This window comes from Manis javanica, chromosome 1, assembly GCF_040802235.1.
Source record: "Manis javanica isolate MJ-LG chromosome 1, MJ_LKY, whole genome shotgun sequence".
Lineage (NCBI taxonomy): Eukaryota > Metazoa > Chordata > Mammalia > Pholidota > Manidae > Manis > Manis javanica.
The window spans coordinates 188,348,859-188,367,198 of NC_133156.1; the positions used below are offsets into that span (position 1 = coordinate 188,348,859).

Sequence of the window (18,340 nt, forward strand, 5' to 3'; positions counted from 1 at the left end):
ATATCCTTTGGCTATTTTTTCTGTTGTGTTTCCTGTTTTGTTTTTTCCTCAATGATTTGTGGTTAATTCCTCATATAGTCTAGGTATTAATCTGTGTTGGTTTTAGCCCTTGGAAATACCTCTCAATCCATCAATTTTCTCTTGCCTATGGTATTCTTTGTTGAACAGAAAACTTTAATTTTGTTGTAGTCAAGTTCATCATTCTTTTGGTTATACAGTTAATGCTTTCAGTCTTATTTAAGAAATCATTTTCCTGTCTTAAGATTCCAAAGCTGTTCTTCTGTTTTTAATTTCTGTGAGCTTTATAGTTTTTCCTTTCACCATTAGGTTTTTTTTAAATTCATCTAGAGCTCACCTTTACATATGATAGAAGCTATGGATAAAATTTAATTTTTCTCCATGGTGAATCCATTTTCCTAACATTATGTATGAAACAAAGCCTCTATATTAGGTGGGATTATCGCTCCCAATCCTTCATGTCCTCCCTGCTGTAGAATTATATACCCATGTCCTTTGCTATGTGATTTTGTACCACCTTCCACTGTTGATCTTGGACTTGGTCATGTGACTAATTTGGCCAATGGAATGTTAGAATATATGATGGGAGCAGAGGTGTTAAATGTGTTTGAGTGATTTGCCTTCACCTCTTGGGCTTCTGTCATTGTCAGAATAAACAAGCAATGAAGACCTGAATTTAACCTATGTCCTGGAGCCATGCCAAGTGGAATGTGGCTGAGCCCAACCAAGTCTTGATGAGCCCAGATGAGATCAACAGAATCTCAGTTTACACACAGGCCCATGAGGGAGAAAAAACAAATGCTGTTATAAGCCACTGATAGTCTGGGTTTGTTTATTATGTAGTATTATTACAATAGTTGACTATCTCAACATGATTTCCTTATGGATTTGTTATGTTACCATTATCACATACCAAGTTCTCAAAGGTAAATGGACTGTTTCTAAGTTCTTTATTCTGTTCTACTTCTACCATTGTACACGTCTGTTACTGTAACTTATAATATGTCTTACTATGTAGGAGGGTAAATTTCCCCTCTGTGATTTTTTTCAGAAATGACCAGATTATAATGAGATTTAGTCTTCCATATGCATTTTAGATTTAAATTCCTCAAATCCTGCTAAATTTTGAGTGGTTTGCACTGAGTTTATGAATAAATTTCAAGATCATTGATATCTTAATAATGCTATATAATCCTATCCACAAATGTTATATATACCTCTATTTAGGTCTTCTTTGAAATATTTTAATAGTGTTAACTTTTTAAACTTTTTTTCTATAAACGTTCTGTGTTTTCTCTCAGTGTAATTGCTGGAGAGTTTATAGTTGTGTTGTTTTGTAAATAGTATCTTATTTTCTAGTTTGTTAGTTGTAGTGTGTAGTAATGCGTTTGGTTTTCATGCATTGATTTGTATTTGGGAGTCTTGCTGAATCAATTGGGATTAGGTTTGGCTATAAGTAATAACACACACACACACATACACACAAACAATAGCATGAAGGAGATAAGATTTATTGAGGTTCAAGAAGATACTTGCAGATGGATGCTTTAGGGCCAGTGCTTGTATAGCAGATGCCTTCTGTCTTGTTGCTCCACAGTGTGTGGTTTCCCTACTCAAGGTCAGCTCATGGTCTCAGATGACTGCTAAAGCTCCAGCCATTATGTCTTCATTTCAGATGGCAGGAAAGAGGATGGGGCATACCTTGCCCTTTATGGATGTATGTATCAATTCTGTTTTTAACCCATTGCCTGGAACATGGCAACACAGGCTATAAGGGAAGCTGGCAATGTTGTCTTTATTCTGGTTGGCTGTGTGTCCTGCTAAAAAAAAGTGTAGTACTATGGAAGAAGGGGAGAAAAGAATCTGTCACCTTGCTGAATTCTTTTCTTACTTATAGTATACACATGAGTGTATACACGTCCAAATTTATCAAGCTGTACACTACAATTTGTGCATTGTATGTACCTCAATAAAAATAAATTTTTTAATGTACAGCAAAAATACTACTTAATATTTACTCTAAACACATTCTATTTAACTGTGAGCAAGTTTGCTACTGTTTGTGTGTGTTTGTGTGTTGTTACTTATAGCCAAACCTAATGCTAATTGATACAGCAAGACTCCCCAATACAAATCATTAGTCTCATCTTGTTGTTTCTATTGGGTGTCATATGTGGTTGATCATATTACAAGAAACAATCCCAGTTTTATCTCTTTCCTTCTGATTCTTCTATTTAATTCCTTTCTTTTACAAATCTTATTCTGTTAGCCAGGACTTTCAGCATCATGTTAAATAGTAGTGACAACCTTGTCTTGCTCATACTTAAATAGAATGTGTTTAGAGTAAATATTAACTAGTATTTTTGCTGTACATTGAAAAACGATTATTTTTTATTGAGGTACATATAATACAATGTACAAATTGTAGTGTGCAGCTTGATGAATTTGGACATATGTATACACTCATGCAACCATCACCCAGATCAAGTTTTCAAACATTCTCACTAATGCTTTTCCTCTTCACTTATTTCATCCATCCCCCAACCTTGCTCCTCTGTGGCAACCACCTGTTTGGTCTCTGTGACTATGAGTCTATTTCTGTTTTGTTTGTTTGTTTGTTTCTTTTTTAGATCCCATATATAAGTGAAATCATATGATATTTGTCTTTTTTTGCTGTACCTTTTGGTCCTTCATAAAGGTAACTTCTTCCTAGTTCCTAGTTTTCTAAAAGTTCTTATTATTAAGAAGTGATGCACTTATTATTTGAGAATTCTATGAGACCTGGGTTGAATCTTCTATTCTCAATAAACACATGCTTTTGCTTCCTGGTCCATGTGGGTAATATATATATTCAAACCCATTTTAAAAGAGCTTATAATCTAATGGAAGAGATCAGCTACAACCACATATAAATAAGTAACAGTAAAAGGGAAATATTTTATTATCACATATTGCTTATATGTTTTATTTTAGATAAAAAATTATATATATCATTCTTAATCATAACAAATTGGAAAGTATAGATAAGCAAAAGGAAAACTAGATAAAGATGAACCAAATCTTGCTTATTTTGACAAACATGCTTAAACTCTCCCTAGACTTTTCCTCAGGTTCCTATTTAAATATTGCATGTGTATACTTTTGAGCCCCTCATTTAGACTATAAACTCTTTGAGACAATAAACATCTCATATAGCACCTTTTTTGGGGGATTATCACAGTACTTAGTACATCATTAGTCTCATTCCACTGGTTAGAAGAAAAATGACATTATCAATCTAAATGTATTTTTTTATATGGTGAAATTTTGTATAAACCATAAACAAGTAGGTTTCATACATATTGTAGGCTCATATATGACATCAATTACAGTGATATTTTCAATCCAAAATTATTTAACTTTTCTGTACTTTGAAGTGTAGTTAGAAGGTATGCCTATGATATTTATGAAAGATAATTTTCCAGCTTCATCTTCTTGTATATGACAGTATATGATACAGGCCTGTGCACAAGAAATGTAGAAAGGAAGATGATTATAGTAATGAGAAACAGGAAATATATAGGAGAAAGGAAATACATGTGAGAGAAAGGGTACAGATACAAGTGAGAAAGGAAGATAAGAAGAAAGGAAGAATAGGGGTTCTCAAATTTTCAAAAGGAAAGAATAAACAAGGGTTCTCAAATCAAAAGTTTATTTTGATATTTTAATATTTATTCCAGTCACCTGGGATGTTTGTTTAAAAAGCAAATGTTCAGGTCCCACAGAGATGGTGATTTACTATATCTGACAGCAGACCCAGGAATCTGGGTGGACTGTAAACGATTTAGGGAATACTGAAATAGGGGGAGCTCAGAATTAGAAAAACACATGGTGGCGGGGGTGGGGGCTTGGGGAGTTGGGAGGGTGGATTGGAGGTGTGCCAAAAACAAACAAGGGGGCAACTTCTGCCACAGGATGCTAACCCTGGGTATTCGGAGATCCTCCGGCAGATACTAGTGTATGTCTAGACTCAAAATCTTGTGTGTCATTAGTACCCTCTATATATGCAAGATAATGCTCTCACCTGAGCCATAAAATGACCTGACAGTGGAAGAAAAAAAAAAGTGCTTTCTAAATATTTTTCAGCACATTCTTAAATGTAGTAGAATAGCCCATACTAGAAATTTTTTCCCACATGAGGGATCTAGTTTGTTTAGATTATTAGAGGGTTACCTGGCTAAGGGAACAGTGCCCACCTTCTTCAAATGAGTATGTCCTGAGGTGAGGACACTGGCCTCCTTACACTGCCCGATTCCAAAGGAGTTTTAATAAAAGAGGGGCAACACAAATGCAAGTTAGGTGTTACAAGAAGTTTGCAGCAACAGTTCATTTCCTTAGGTGGACTCAGGACTACAGTCTGAAATGGAGTGGGAATAAAATAAAAAAGAGAAGAGGTAAGAGGTGTCAGACTGAGTGTTCACACTATGGCTCAAGGGAAGGATCTGTATCCTAAAAATGACAATAATCAAGGAAACCTCTATGCCTAGAGTAAGCCTTCATGTACACGTATTCTGTCCTCTGAATTCCAGACCACTGTAGGTTTTAATCTAAGTATGAACATAAAATTGTTTTGCCCATTTCAAGGCTCTAGATCAACACTAGGTCTCTCTAGTTCACTTGTCTGTTCAAGTGGGTATTGGGTATTCTAAGTGGATTTGAAAATCTCTTCCTGTAGGGGTGTGATGTATGATTTGCCTTTCTTTGGTTTCTTGATAGGAAGCAATTGTAAATTTCAAATAACATACAGAAAGGCACCTTGTGGGAAAGAAGGTAGATTTTTGCAGGTGCATTTGCCTTTGTGGGCATTACTCTTCAGGTTTACTGGTGACCACTGGTACTTCCAAGTACAAGTGTGTGGAAAGTGTTAAGGTCTGTGAAGTGATTACGGGACTGTAGGCATGAAATCAGGAAAAAGCCAAAGCTCCTGGGAACTAGCAGTGAGATCTAGTAGTGAATGCTCCCTAACATTGTCCTCAGGGTACCTGGTGAGGAGGGTGGGAGAGAAGTGGGAAAGTGTTGTGTGGGCGGGAGGAAGGGTGAAAGAAAGCTTAAGTACATTCATGTATTTAAAAAAAGTTTTGCTCATGCCAGGTTAAGAGGTGCCTTTCCAGAAACTTGATAGAGAAATGGTATGTATTCAGAAGCTGCTTCAACCTGTCCACACCCTATCCTGACTTCCCCAGAGAATAGTCAAGCAAGGAGGCAAATGCTATTGCCAAGCCTCCTGTGTCTGGCTTCCAGTTTCCTCAGATCCCAGAGCTCAGCCCCGCAGGACGTCACACGGAGCTCTTCCCGAGAGTGGGCACTGAATGGACGTGGGGCAAAGTTTGACCTGAGTCACTCTAAATCTGGCTGCCCCTCGCGTGTGGGGTTTGGCCGCTGGGCTCCCCGGCCTCGCAAGGCAGAGGCTGAGCAGCAGGAGCTGCATAAGCAGCAGCCGCTGCTGCCGCTTGCGAGCCAGCCTTCGCCGCCTCCTCCTGCCGGCGCGGAGTCGCAGCGCAGCCAGTCCCTATCTCTGTCACGCCGCCAGCAGCTCGGCTCCTCCACCGCGCCCCCACGCCCCCACTCTCCCCGCCCCCTGCGCGGCCCCAACCCTCACACAGTTATTTGCGTGACTGACCCGAAGCCGGCGGGAGGGAGGACCCGGCCGCGGGCAGGAGGGGAGGGCGTTGGCCCGCCCACTCCTTCCCCTCTGGCTCGGGGCAGCATCTTCTCCTCCTCATTGGCCACACCCTTGCGTCCATCAGCCCCCTGTGGCCCTCGGATTGGTGGAAGGAACACTTCTGGAGCGAGGAGAACAGAGTGACTCCGCCGGTCTCCGGCGCCTCTTCTTTCCCTCCACCCCCGACTTCAACGTCCACCCACCTCTCCCCACCCCCGACTCTCCTTCCCCTCCCCGTTCGTGGCAGTGTCCTTAGAAGACTCATTGGGCCAGGGGCGAAGCCAGCCACCTATCGAGCCGCACCGTTATTGGCAGAGGCCCACGCCCGTCGGAGCGGCGGGTCTCGCCATTGGGTGGCTCGGCTCTGCTCCCCGCCTCTCAACGCCTCGCCCTCTCAGTCACCTCCTCCCCTCCGGCTCTTCCTCTGCCCCCTTTCCCCGCCCGTTCTCGCCGCATCTCCAGTGTCCAGCTGGGCGGGGACTGCTGTACGACTCTGTAAAGTCTGTGAGTCACTGCACAACCCATCAATCCAATTAAATGTCTTGAGTGAGCCGAGCAGGCGGTGCCGCCGCCGCCGCCGCCGCCGCCGCCAGCCCCGCCGCGGCCGCCCCTGCTCATAGCGCCCCTCTGATCCATGGCTGTCTGTCTGTACTTGTTACGGTGTAACCTCCTCCTCCTCCTCCTTTCCCTCCTCCTCCTCGGGAGCCGCTGCAACTTCCCCTCAGCCAGCCTCCTCTGTTTGGGGACTGTAAAGGCATGGGATAGACCCAGAGCCACTCTGTCTCCCCTCCAACCCTCGCTCAATTTCCCCCCCTTTTAAATTAAAGTCTGCTCCTCGCTCCTTGTTTTAGAGATTTGTCAGTCTATTATTTCCCCTGGTTTTTATATTTCCCTCCCTGGGGTAGGGGGTCGCAGGGGCCGGAGGGTTTATTTTAGGGAGGGGGCTCTCCACCCCCACCCCCACCGCCGCTTCTCCCTTTTCGGTTGTGCCTTGATTGCTCTGCTGCTCTCGGCTCCCACCCCTGGAACTCACCGTCCTGCACTGGAGTGACGCACCGACACCCCCCGCCCACAGCCCAGACTTCCCCTCCCTCGCTGCCGCCTCAGCCCGTCTCGGAGCTGGACCCGGTGCCGACTTCTTCGCAGAAGGGTGAGTACCGTATTGGGTTCTGGGCGGGGGATCTGGGAAGAGGCTGTATATAGCGGTCCACTTTGGGGAGGGCAGCGATCACGTTGTGGGCTGGAGGATCCTGGTCCGGCGTGGATTTGAGGTGGAGACTGCCTCCCTCCTCGCTCCCTCTTCCCCCGCCCCTCAACTCCTTATTCACCAGCCTTGTATTTCTAGGTATTGCCAGACTCACCATCGGGGCATTATAATACTTATAAAATGAGCGGTAATGGCACGCTTTCTGTCCCTAGGATGCTTAGTGAGCACGGTAATAGTCAGCGATGTGATCTGACAGCCTCTGTGACCTGCAGAAGTGAAAAAACGAATAATGGGTACATTTTTCTCCAAGTCAAAGTTCAACTTTTTTTCAATAAAGGCAAAGCGAAAGCTATTTCTAACTTGAATGTGTGATTATGACAGAGCAAGGGAAATAGGTAGTCTAGTGGTATGGCTTATTGTTTTTATTTTAAAATAGTCTTACGGCTTCCCTTTTGAATAAATTCAGTATTAAAGTAGAGGTTACAAAGTCTTTGAACCTGTTGGAGGAAAGCAAGGTAAGATGGGAATCCAGCTTGACACTTCATCTTTAGCTCACCTCTATTCTAGTGAAGCATTGCAACACAGAATTTTTTTTATTTCTCAGTCACTGGGCACAGTGGGGTGTGTTAAGAATACATACGGATTTTTTCTTTTATATTCATCCTTTGTATACCTGATTGCTCCTAAACAATGTCATGTCACAAAATTTCGTAAATTTTTTATTTGATTTCTGTGTTAGTGGTAGCTCAAAATACATACTGCCCCTGTATGCTTTACGAGAATCTTGTCTTATGCATCATTAACATTCAATATGAAGTAAAAGTAAAAATTATGAGAAATAGTTATTCTGAATCAGCTTCTGAGGTTACTTTTGAGAATTCAGCCTATTTAAAATGGGTTTTACCCTTTTTGAATCAAGGTCTGGTCTAGTTGTCCACAAGCTTCAAATTAGGCCAAACCAAACATGTTTGGAAATACTAAAGTACAGGAAAGGCCTTTTAGTAGTTCATTCTCTCCTTCTCTTTCAGACTAGCCAGAATAAGTTGTTACTAAATTTAATCTTAAAGAATAGACTGTTCCTGTACTGAAGTCTGCCAAGTTTCTACAAGATTCCTTTTTAAAGAGCAGCAATGTGTTTATGATCAGCCCAAAGTAGTAAAGTTGACTGAAATGTAAATGATGTTCTATGGAATTGCTTGTCATAAGCCCCAAAACCTTGGAAAGGGTTTCAGGAAGACTTATACAAAGCCTTTTTGAATTGTTTAATGAATTTCATCATGTGGCTCTTTTTATGAGTGTAAGACGACGTTATTGAGAGGCCTCATAGCATAGGGGAAGCCATGCTGCCTGAGTTTGACTCTGGCCTCTGTCGCTTGATGGCTCTTTGACCTTAGTTAAGTTTCAAACCTGGCCTTGTGCTGTTTTTTTTTTCCTGTAAATAGGAAGGATGACTTTTTTCTCAAAGGAGAGAATGCATATCATAGAGCACTTGTGTTATCTCTCCCATTATCATCACTGTCCACAGAAAGGATACCTATAGTATAGTGGTTAAGAGTGGAGATTCCTAAGGCAGACTGTAGGTTCAAGTCCCAGCATTTTCTCTTGCTCTCTCTGGACCTTGGTCAAGTTAATCTCAGATTCACTGTTTGTAAAGTGGGGATAATAGAAGCATTTACTTCATAGGGTTATTGTGAGGTCTGGATGAGTTAATGTATGCAGAGATCTTGACTAGTGTTTGGTATTTTAAGTTTAATTCTCTGCTATGTTTCTTGTATGTGTTGAAAAGTGGGTGACTTTATTTGGAAGTAATATTTTGGTAAAGGTAAAGAACCATTGCTGTCAGTGAAAAAAGCAGAATTCTTATGCATGATGTCTTATGAGATTTATACTTTTAAACGAGTTTATGAATAGTTTCTGAAATTTAGTTATTAGATGAGTTGAGTTGATCACGCTGTCATTTAAACTTGAAAAATAGAATACATATACCTCTGTTATAATGCTTGTCACACATTTGCTGTTATCTGAGTGCCTGGTATGTAAAGAAGTTTAATGAATGCAATTGAACGAGTTAAATAATGTTATTCTCAGGTTGTTGATGAAGAGTTGTATGACTTCATAAGTGATATTGGGAAAAATATTGATTGTATTGTTGAGTTGAAATTTTATGTTCTCATTTTTGTAAGTAGAGAATAAATGAGGGGAATTACAGTATAGCTTACGTTTTATTAAGAAAATGTTTTTCATTTTGAAGATGAAACTTAAAATAGTCTGAGAAGTACATATGTAGTATCTTCCTTGGATGCCTGATGTGTTCATTTTTCATTATAAGACTTTCTGACTCCCAGACTTTCTGTTCCTATGGTGGATGTTATTAGAATTAATGCGAATTATACAAATTAGATTTTGAATATCCTAAATGTTGATGTGATGTTATTATTGGCTTCTGAATTAAAAATAATAAAGATAATTTATCAAAGTAACACTGTGAAAATAAAATGGCATCATTTCCTTAAGGACCAAATTTTTATTTCTTTCCATTCAAGAGTGTAACTTTCTCTTGAACAATCTCAATAATTAGCTTTTGAAATAGCTCTAGTAAATAGTGTAATAGGGATCATAAAGGAGGTATATGTAATTAGTAAATAAAACACTTAAACTTTAAACTTTATCACATTTAATAGCATTACATATCTGGGAAATATATATTTTTAAATAAACAGAATTGATGGTGCCTACCACCTTATTTACAGAATCATTCTGTTTTACTTGTCAATAAAATCCAATTTAATCACCGCGCTCTCTGAAATTATAAAGTGCAAGAAATAATCTTTCATGAAAGAGATGTCAGTAGTGAAATCTGAATACTAATCTATTCAGAAGTGTTACAGTGTTCCATAGCATTGTTAAAACTTTTCAAATATGTGAATTTTATCTACTACACTGTGGATAATTTTGTATAAATAATTCTTTGTTAAACCAAATCACCAGTTACCCAATTTTGTTGACTGTATTACATTTTCACTGGCTAAAACAATGATTTTAGAAAACCTGCCCTTTTTTGTTCATATACTTTTAAAGCAGCCAATCTAAAATGAAACTTAAAAAAAAATTAATTTATAGACACTTAGAAACCACACCTAAGTGTCTGGTCTGGAATATGGCAGGTCGCTTATTTTCCACTTAATACATTTTAGGATGACATTGTTTCTGTCTCATCTCTTTATTTCATTCAACATTTTTGTGAAGACATTCAAGTATTTATTAGTATTTTACATATGCATGTGATTTTAGGGCTTGTGATTTCTATTCTTGTCTTCCAACAGTAGGAAAATGGATAACCATGTACTCTTGTCAGTGATCAAAAGGGGAGAAAGAAAATATATGCATTATCTGTTGACATAAAGTTAGAATTAAGGTCCGTTGAGTCTAGACTGAGCAGTGCTACTGATTGGCACATGACCTTTAGCATTATACTTAACCTCCACAGCTCTCCATGTTCTTATCCTTTCAGTGGAAGGAGGGAAGGCAGTTACCCTGCCTACACTCAGAAAGGATGTTTTAGGGGTAAGTTTTAAGTGCTTTTTAAAAGAGTTGGAGAAGGATAAAATGCAGGCAAATGTAAAGTAAACATTAGCATTCAGAAATGGATATCTGTTTATCATTATTTAAAAATTGTGACCTTTTAGATCTTTCATCTGAAGGACATTTTTCCTTTTAACTTTATATTTGGAGAGACTTCTTAGTGGTATGTTCACAAGAATGTATATGGTACCTTTTAAAGAGGCAAGGCACTGTAATTTAATGAATGGAATTTTAAATGTTAATACTGAGTTGCTATAACCATCCTGGGTTATAGCAGATGTTGATGCTGTAAGAAAAAACTTTCTGTACCTAGAAGATAATAAATTTTATTAAGGGAAAGCTTGTAAGATTTGACATGCATTGCAGGAAAAATGTTCAGATAGATCAGGTTCCATTAGATGTATATTCAAAGAGAAAAATTAATCATTATTTACTTTTAAATTTCAAAAGGATTACTTGTTTGTAGGATGTCTTGTTTATTTCGTACCTTGAATACAGTGAAATGTGCACATTTCAGAATATAATGGCTTGGAGGATTTCATTTATTCCAGCTAATATTTTATTTAGAAGGGGAGTGAAAACGTGTGGAAAGACTACATTTTAACAAACTAGTTTTTTCTCTTCTCCCTAAAAGTGAATTAGGAGTCTTTATAAATCAGAAGCCCAGAGTTGGCATATTATATAAGTTTCTTTGAGTTCAGCTTTACCTCTCTGCGGTTATTAGCAGAATTGTCAAAGTGTCATGGTTACTCACTTTTTAAAGTGGAAATGAAATTATAGTGTACTCAAAGTAAGACCTATTAAAGCAAGTGGGGCCCACAAAGAAATATTGTTTATTCCAGCTAATATTAAGTATAGTGAACAGTGATCCTCAAATGCTTTAAAAAATATGTTGTCTGTGTGTCCAAATTGTTCAATATCCAAATGATGGAAACTTCGAATGATCAGATTTCTTCTTCAGTTTTGAATTTAAAGTCCACATTGATGTTTGTAATGTTTTGTGTGGTGGTATATAACTCTTTAGTATTGAATGTTTACCTTTAAGATATTAAGTAAAATACCCAGTCCACCCTTCATGTAAATTTTATGTTTTTTGCAACCCTCTCTTCTTTGTTCCGTCATCATTTTTCAATTGTCTTAATATTCCCCATGAGATTGCCTTCAATGCAGCATCTTCCTTATTTTGCTGTACCTTCTTTTTGCATTGGTTTCTTTTTCCTTGATCACAGGAGGATTTTTTCTCTTGCTCTCTTTTGCTTCTGCCTCTGTATAAGGCATGGACTAGGGGTTTCATTTCTTTCAGTCTGCTTTTGTGAGACTGAGCCAAAGGCTTTCTACAGAGAAAATTTGCTTTGCCTTATTTCAAAAGATGAGCTCTCTGATCATCTTATCTACACAAAACTTAAGGGGCCATTTTGTAAACCTGAAACCAAGTTTTAGCTTATGTGAGGTGGTGCAAAGGGAAACTGTGATGTGTTTATTGTATTGCCTTTCTATTAATCTCTCTTACTGGGGGATACCCTCAGAATTTTTTTCTGTTCACACTACCTTGAAACATCTCAAACACTCAAGCTTTGTTTTGCCTGCTCTGTGCTGGGTGCCCTGGGTGAGCTCAGAGCTGTTGAAGCATTGACCATAGTAGCCACCTTACCCGTGGGGGTGGCTGGCCTGAGAACATCACCTTAGGAGTGAAGAGAGCAGTTCCTTTACTTTGTTTTGTTTTGTTTTTAACTTCTTAAAACCAGACAGAACATCGGACTGTGTCTACTATGAGGTTTTCCAGGGTTCACCATTGTTGAATGATAAATGGTTCCTGTAAAATGACCATCAGCTTATATTGTCTCCTGTGGCTTCAACTCAAAGGAAATGTATCTCTTTGAGTTAACTTTTGTTTTGATTTTAAGAGTTCTTTTTACCCAGAAAACCAAAGAGTGTGAAAGGGAATATGTATTTTTAAACAAAAAAGGTTTACATAAAAATTCTGGGAGTAGCAATTTTCCTAAACACCAAAATCCATTGATTTGGAGAGAATTTTTAATAGTTTCTCAGAATACCTGACATCATTCAGGTTTCAGGAGTAGAAAACCTTTCCATCTGATTAAACAAAATGACTCCTCCTTTTGATTTAGAAAACAAATAGTCCATTGTTACATTTTATTTCAAGAATTCAAATATAAGATTAGATAACTACATTTTGAGTTGAATCAGTAAGAGATTTTACAGTAAATTGTACTTTTTGACAACTATGCCTCATGGAAGAAGTTTGAATTTTTTTTTTTTTTGCACCCTATGTCTCATTCCTGGCTTCCATTTATTCGTATATTCAGTTCATGCAACCGATATTCGTTGAGCATTTAGTTTGTGCCAGCTACTCTTACAAGGCACATGTAATTACAACAGTGAAGAAAAGAGACAAATATTCTTGTCCCTGTAGAAATTACATTCTAAGCTATTGTGGTGTATATAGAACTTTTTATTTATGATTTGGAGTAATCATAACTAAACATTGTGTAATAATGATCTGAGAAAAAGTGCGATTTCTTTATATGGGTTTTATACCGTTTGACTTGATATGAAAATAATCCTAAATCCTGGAAAAAAAATTCCCACTTGAATGGACAACTTTCATTTGAGTTTGAGTTGAAATGTTAAAAACCTGTAGTGTTGCCAGAGGTTTCCACCAGAAGGTATGTAAATCATCCTCATTTGTGAACCCTGGTAAACCTAACAGCGGACATGGTCTGAAATTTTTCCTCCTTTTTTTTTTTATACCTTTAAAATTGCTCTCTCTCTTTGCTTTGTGTTTGTGGTGACAAAGCCTGAAAAAAGTGTGACACTGAAAATTGCACAATGGAAATGTAGTCATCTCAGCTATATTGCACAATTAATAAGAAAATTTTAAGTTTGCTTTATCTGGTGTACACAGAAAACTAATTTTTTGTTTCTTTGTAAAAAGTGTGTGCTTTCCTAAACAAATAAAACCCTTAGTGTACACTTATCTCAAACATTAAAGTAGATGTATCTTAAGTGTTTTTTCAGTACCAGTAGCATTAATACGATATGACATGACATAATGATTTTCGTTAATTTATTTTTATTCATAAATATTTAATACATGTTTAAGCACTTGGGGGTATCAGGAACTGGCAAGACAGAGCACCTGTTCATGGTGGTGTTCACATTAGTGAGACAAAAGATCCTCACGTGAAAATTAAATTTCTTGTATTAGGCAATATGGGGTTTAGCCTGATGGGAAGTCTGGTGTAGGCCATTAGGGTAAGCTTAGAGCTGGGTTGGACAGACTTTGCTCTAGAGGCCCTGGGTGCCCTTCATGGGAATCCATCTTCTTTCTGAAGTTCCAGCATGGTTAGCAGGGGTTATTTCTAGCTATTGCAACTCCTCAACGGGAAAGGAAAGAGAGGCAATGGAGCACACTTTCCATCCATTTATTACAGTGGCTAGCTATCCCTGTGGGAAGCAGGGGCTCTGTGCCTGAGTGTAGACCGTATGTGGACACACTGGGCATAGGACTTAAGTTCTTGAGGATGGAAATTATTCCACAGCCTTGGGAAGCCTGATGCATTAATGAGGGCCCTCCTTATTGATGTGGACAAGGGGAGCTCCCTGAAAAGTGGAAGAAACACTTAAAAGGGAGGAAAAAGGAAGTTTGAGCAGCTACTGAAGACACGTTCTTTCTTCCTCAGTTTTTCCTGGATCAGCCCTGCCTGTGAGATGGGCATGCTTTGGGCCTGATATGCCAAATTCGGGGAGTCTGTATTAATTGCTCTAATATGTAGGTATGTCCTTTCAGAATTGTTTTGCTTTGGAATTAACCAGAACTCCTCGTGTATGCATTTTTAAATTCTGAAACATAATGCCATGTGACTATGGATGTTGTTTTCAATTTCCTAGATTTTCAAAAAATATTACGAATCTTTGTTTTTAGAGTATATATTTTTGTTTATTTGGACCTAAATCTAAGGTTGAATATGTAATACATACTTGTGTCTTAGATTTAAATCAGGGAAAATAAATCCGAAAGCCTAATGTTTATTTTATCTGTTGATTATTTAGACACTTGTGTATAGACCTCTTTGTTTTTTTAAATAACAATTTCTATCAAGAGTTTCTTTTCCTGAAAACTGTGTCTGTGCAGGAACTATAAGACATGTATTTGATTCAGAAGCCCACCCAAGATAGTTATGTTCATTATCTTGATTGCTGTGATGGTTTCAAGGGTATAAACGTACATCAACACTTACCAAATTATACATTTTAAGTATATGCATTTATCGTATACCAATAAAACTTACCTTTAAAAGCCACTTAAGTTGTAAAGTATATTTTCAAGATAAAATTCCTATTATAAGAATTACATTTTTTAAGTTTGTCATATATTTTTTTAATCTACTTTATCTACCATTAATTCACTTCTGTCCCATACCCCAGACACATATATTTTAAGAAAGACAAATAGAACTGAGGAGGCCTGTACACCAGCTGAAATTTAGATATAGGACCCTAGAGAGCCTTTTTCCGTATGTAAGGCTCACGGGAGTATCTTTAAGCAATTTGCACAAGTTTGAATGTGGAGATTTGGAGTTGTGTGATTTTCAAGGAATCCTCCTACCCTTATAGTTTAACAGATTATGACTCATCTTGGCATGAATAAAAGAGCATAATTTTAGTAAGACTTTTTTTAAAAAGAGGTTAAATGGCTTAATGCTTCTTAAATACTGCTCCTTTTTTTTTAAAAACACTTTTACAAATGAAATTTTGTTATGTTGGACCACAGACTCTGGATAGATTTGTTTAGGAAGAACTAAGTTGCTTTGTTCTTGTGCCCCTGGTCGTTAGCACAGCACAGAAGGCTTAATATATGTTTGTTAAAGTGGTGGTTTACTACTAATTGGAGATTCCTTCTGTCACCCAATTTATGTTTCAGGAAATTTCCTTTATTGTTGGAATTAATGCTTACAATAAGTTTAAAAACCTGGCAATTTTTCATGAATAAAAATAGTTTAGGAAAGTTTCCAGAGCTGTCTTTATGGGATTGGGACTACCAGAGTATTAATGAGGTCTGATTGTATAGCTGAAGTGCTTCCTACCCCACCAAGGGGGCTTAAGTAGAATTACCCATGCGCAGGCCGCAACCTGGGGTGAAGCCCTGGCTTAGTATGTTTAAAAGTGCCCAGGTTATTTCAATGTACAGCCACACTGTACCCTGCAGTGCTGTCTCCCATGTCATGTCCCCCAACATGCAAACTTACATTGTAAAACTTTTCAAACCTGTAGAAAACTTGAAAGAATAATTCAACAGCGCCCATATTCCCTCTCCCTAGATTCAGTAATTTATGAGCCTCTGTGATCCTTTCCCCTTATATGTATACTTTTTTATACCATGTGAATGTAATTTTTAGATATCACGACTCATTTACCATTAAATACTTCTGTGTGCATCTCCTGAGAATAAGAACCTTCTCCTATATAACCACAATACTGTTGTCACACCTAAGAAAATTAATAACTTGGAAATGTTTTTCAAGAGCTCAAATCCATTTATTAAAGACAAGTGAATTGATATTCTACTAAAAATAAAATACATATAAAGTGAGAAGTTATGAAGAATATGAAATTTTGGGAATTTCTGCTAAAGATGTTTTTTTATGTTTGCAAGAAGGCCACCACTTCATTTTTCTGAGGTCAGTGCATTTTCTTATGTATGGTGAGGTAAGATCCTTTCTAGCTCTCCATTGCACTTGATCATATCATGAGAAAAGACATTTATCAAAGTTCATGCCACAATGTGGTTTCGTAGAAAAAGCCATTTTGAGTCAGAACCATGTTGGTTCAAATTCTTGCTCTGCCATTTACTGCAGATGACCTCAGAGAAGTTAAATTCTTCTATCAGGATGCTTTCAGAAACCACCCTCAGGCTTGCTGTAATCATCAGGAAATTTGTTATTTCACAGCAGATCCAGAGGTAGGCAGGCTCCAGGGTTAGTCAACTCAGTGGCTCAGTTTTTAGTGTCTTTCTGGTGTGCCAGACTCCTCCTCGGCTCCGGCTCCGGCTCCGGCTCCCTCCTCAAGCTGGTTCACATCCACACGTTACGGTGCTCGGAGAAAGTCAGAAACCTCTGAACTGGGTGTCAGACTGTCAGTTTCCCTGTCTGATGGGGCATCTCTGCCCACATCTAACGCAGGGATGGGTTTTCTTAGGGAGAGGAAGGGAAGAATGGACGTGGGGTACTGCTAACTGTTCATTACTAACGCTGGTCCCTCGTTTTCTTTGCTGTAAAGTGGCAACAGTGATATCTAGCTCTGTGGTTACTAATGATACAAAATAGGTAGAACAACAAACACAAAGTCGATGTTTAATAAATGCTATTTTCAGTTTTCTCTTCTCTCCTTTCCATTTTATAGAAAATTCTGCTTTCCTTTGACACTGCCTCATCCTGTACTAGTGAGCACGTGTGAGTGACTCTCCCTTAACTGGGTCCTTATTATCCTCTGACCTTGGTATCTAGGGTATAGCATCTCATGTGAATTTTGCACGTTGGTTAGATACCCTCCATTAACCTATCTTTCCCCATCCCGTTTTTTCTTAGATATTTCATCTTCACTTTATATTATTCCAAAGGCAGGGAAGGGAAACTGTCAACAGGGTGTACATATTTATCAAGATTCAGATCAAATGTGAACAGAAATCTCTTTAATTTCACTATCAGTAAAAATAACAAAGTTGAAATAGATTTTCCCCTTTTATTAGAAGAAATGCACTGTGACTTGTTAAAAAGTCAGCAAAATAAAATGCTGTATTTGAATTATAGTGTCTTATTTATCCAGGATAGACCAAGTGTTTGACACTAGGGAAAAATCGGGGCTTATCATGGTAGTTTAGTGGCTCTGGTGTTTCCAGAACTTACTTTCTAAAAAGAATTGTGTCTAATTGACCAGCAAATCTTGGATTGTTTTAGTCCTGAACACTCTCTTGTCCACTGTGAGCAAGTCCTCTTCCAAAGACAGGTTTTCCAGTACGTGAACCCTGGAGGGTCTCTGTTCAGGCATGCCTTTTTCAAAATGTGTAGAGAAAGATTGTCATTTTTTTTCCCTGTGGAATTTCTAAAGCACTCCTGAAACACCTGTGGAGTCCTGCAGAATTGAAACAATCCAGTCACACAGGAAGGTCTTTACCTTTTTTCCCCCCACGTTTTCTTCCTAAATTATGGAATCACTCTTGGAAGAGAGCTGTTGATCCTTCTTGACCCCTCAAGTAGAGTATTTAATTCCTGCCAACCTCATGGCAAGGGAATGAAAGAAGGGTAGAAGTCTGGTGTCTGTCTTGATTTGGAGATGCTGAATATTGGCTTCTGTGTTTTCAATTAGTCGTTTTGTCTTTAATTTTTAGATTTAGTATTGATAAGATATCTTGATCTAGTAAACTCTGTGAACACTGAAAATGTTCAGATTTTGAATGGTTCCATCTATAATTCGCAGCTTCTGCTGGCCCGAATTATTTCAGCCAGACAGATGTTTTTTAAAGGAACTATTTAAGTGTATGTTGATATTTCTTGTATATCTCAAATGAAGGTCCTGTAGACATTAAATTATGAAGTAGTACAATGAAAGAAGAAACTCTGAAATAAATTGTAATTTTATTAAAGAAGCCAGAGAAAGGACACTGTGGCTATAATTTTAGTTAGAAGTGGTAGAGTTTTAGAAAAAAAGTTTGAGATTTGTATTGCATTTCCTCAAAGTGCTACTGATTACTTCTTTTTTTTTTAAAGGGTGACTTGTGATTATAACTTACAAAGTTTGATTTTGTTTGGGTG

At 38.2% G+C, this 18,340-nt stretch overlaps 1 protein-coding gene and 1 long non-coding RNA gene across 3 annotated transcripts in view; one reads left to right on the plus strand and one right to left on the minus strand.

Moving 5' to 3' along the window:
- Positions 1-1,519: 1,519 nt before the first annotated feature.
- On the minus strand, positions 1,520-7,399 carry LOC118972954 (uncharacterized). Its single transcript, XR_005062122.2, has 3 exons — positions 6,878-7,399; positions 5,678-5,840; positions 1,520-1,856 (listed from the first exon to the last, which is right to left on the minus strand). It is a non-coding gene; the product is annotated as an uncharacterized lncRNA (long non-coding RNA).
- The window catches only part of SERTAD2 (SERTA domain containing 2), a 109,188-nt gene continuing 97,581 nt past the window's right edge, over positions 6,734-18,340 (plus strand). The window contains exon 1 of one of the 2 annotated variants that reach the window (XM_017649784.3): positions 6,734-6,869. The gene's annotated coding sequence lies outside the window, so the exon portion shown is untranslated. The remainder of the gene's footprint in view (positions 6,870-18,340) is intronic. The other variant, XM_017649785.3, reaches the window with a different exon arrangement.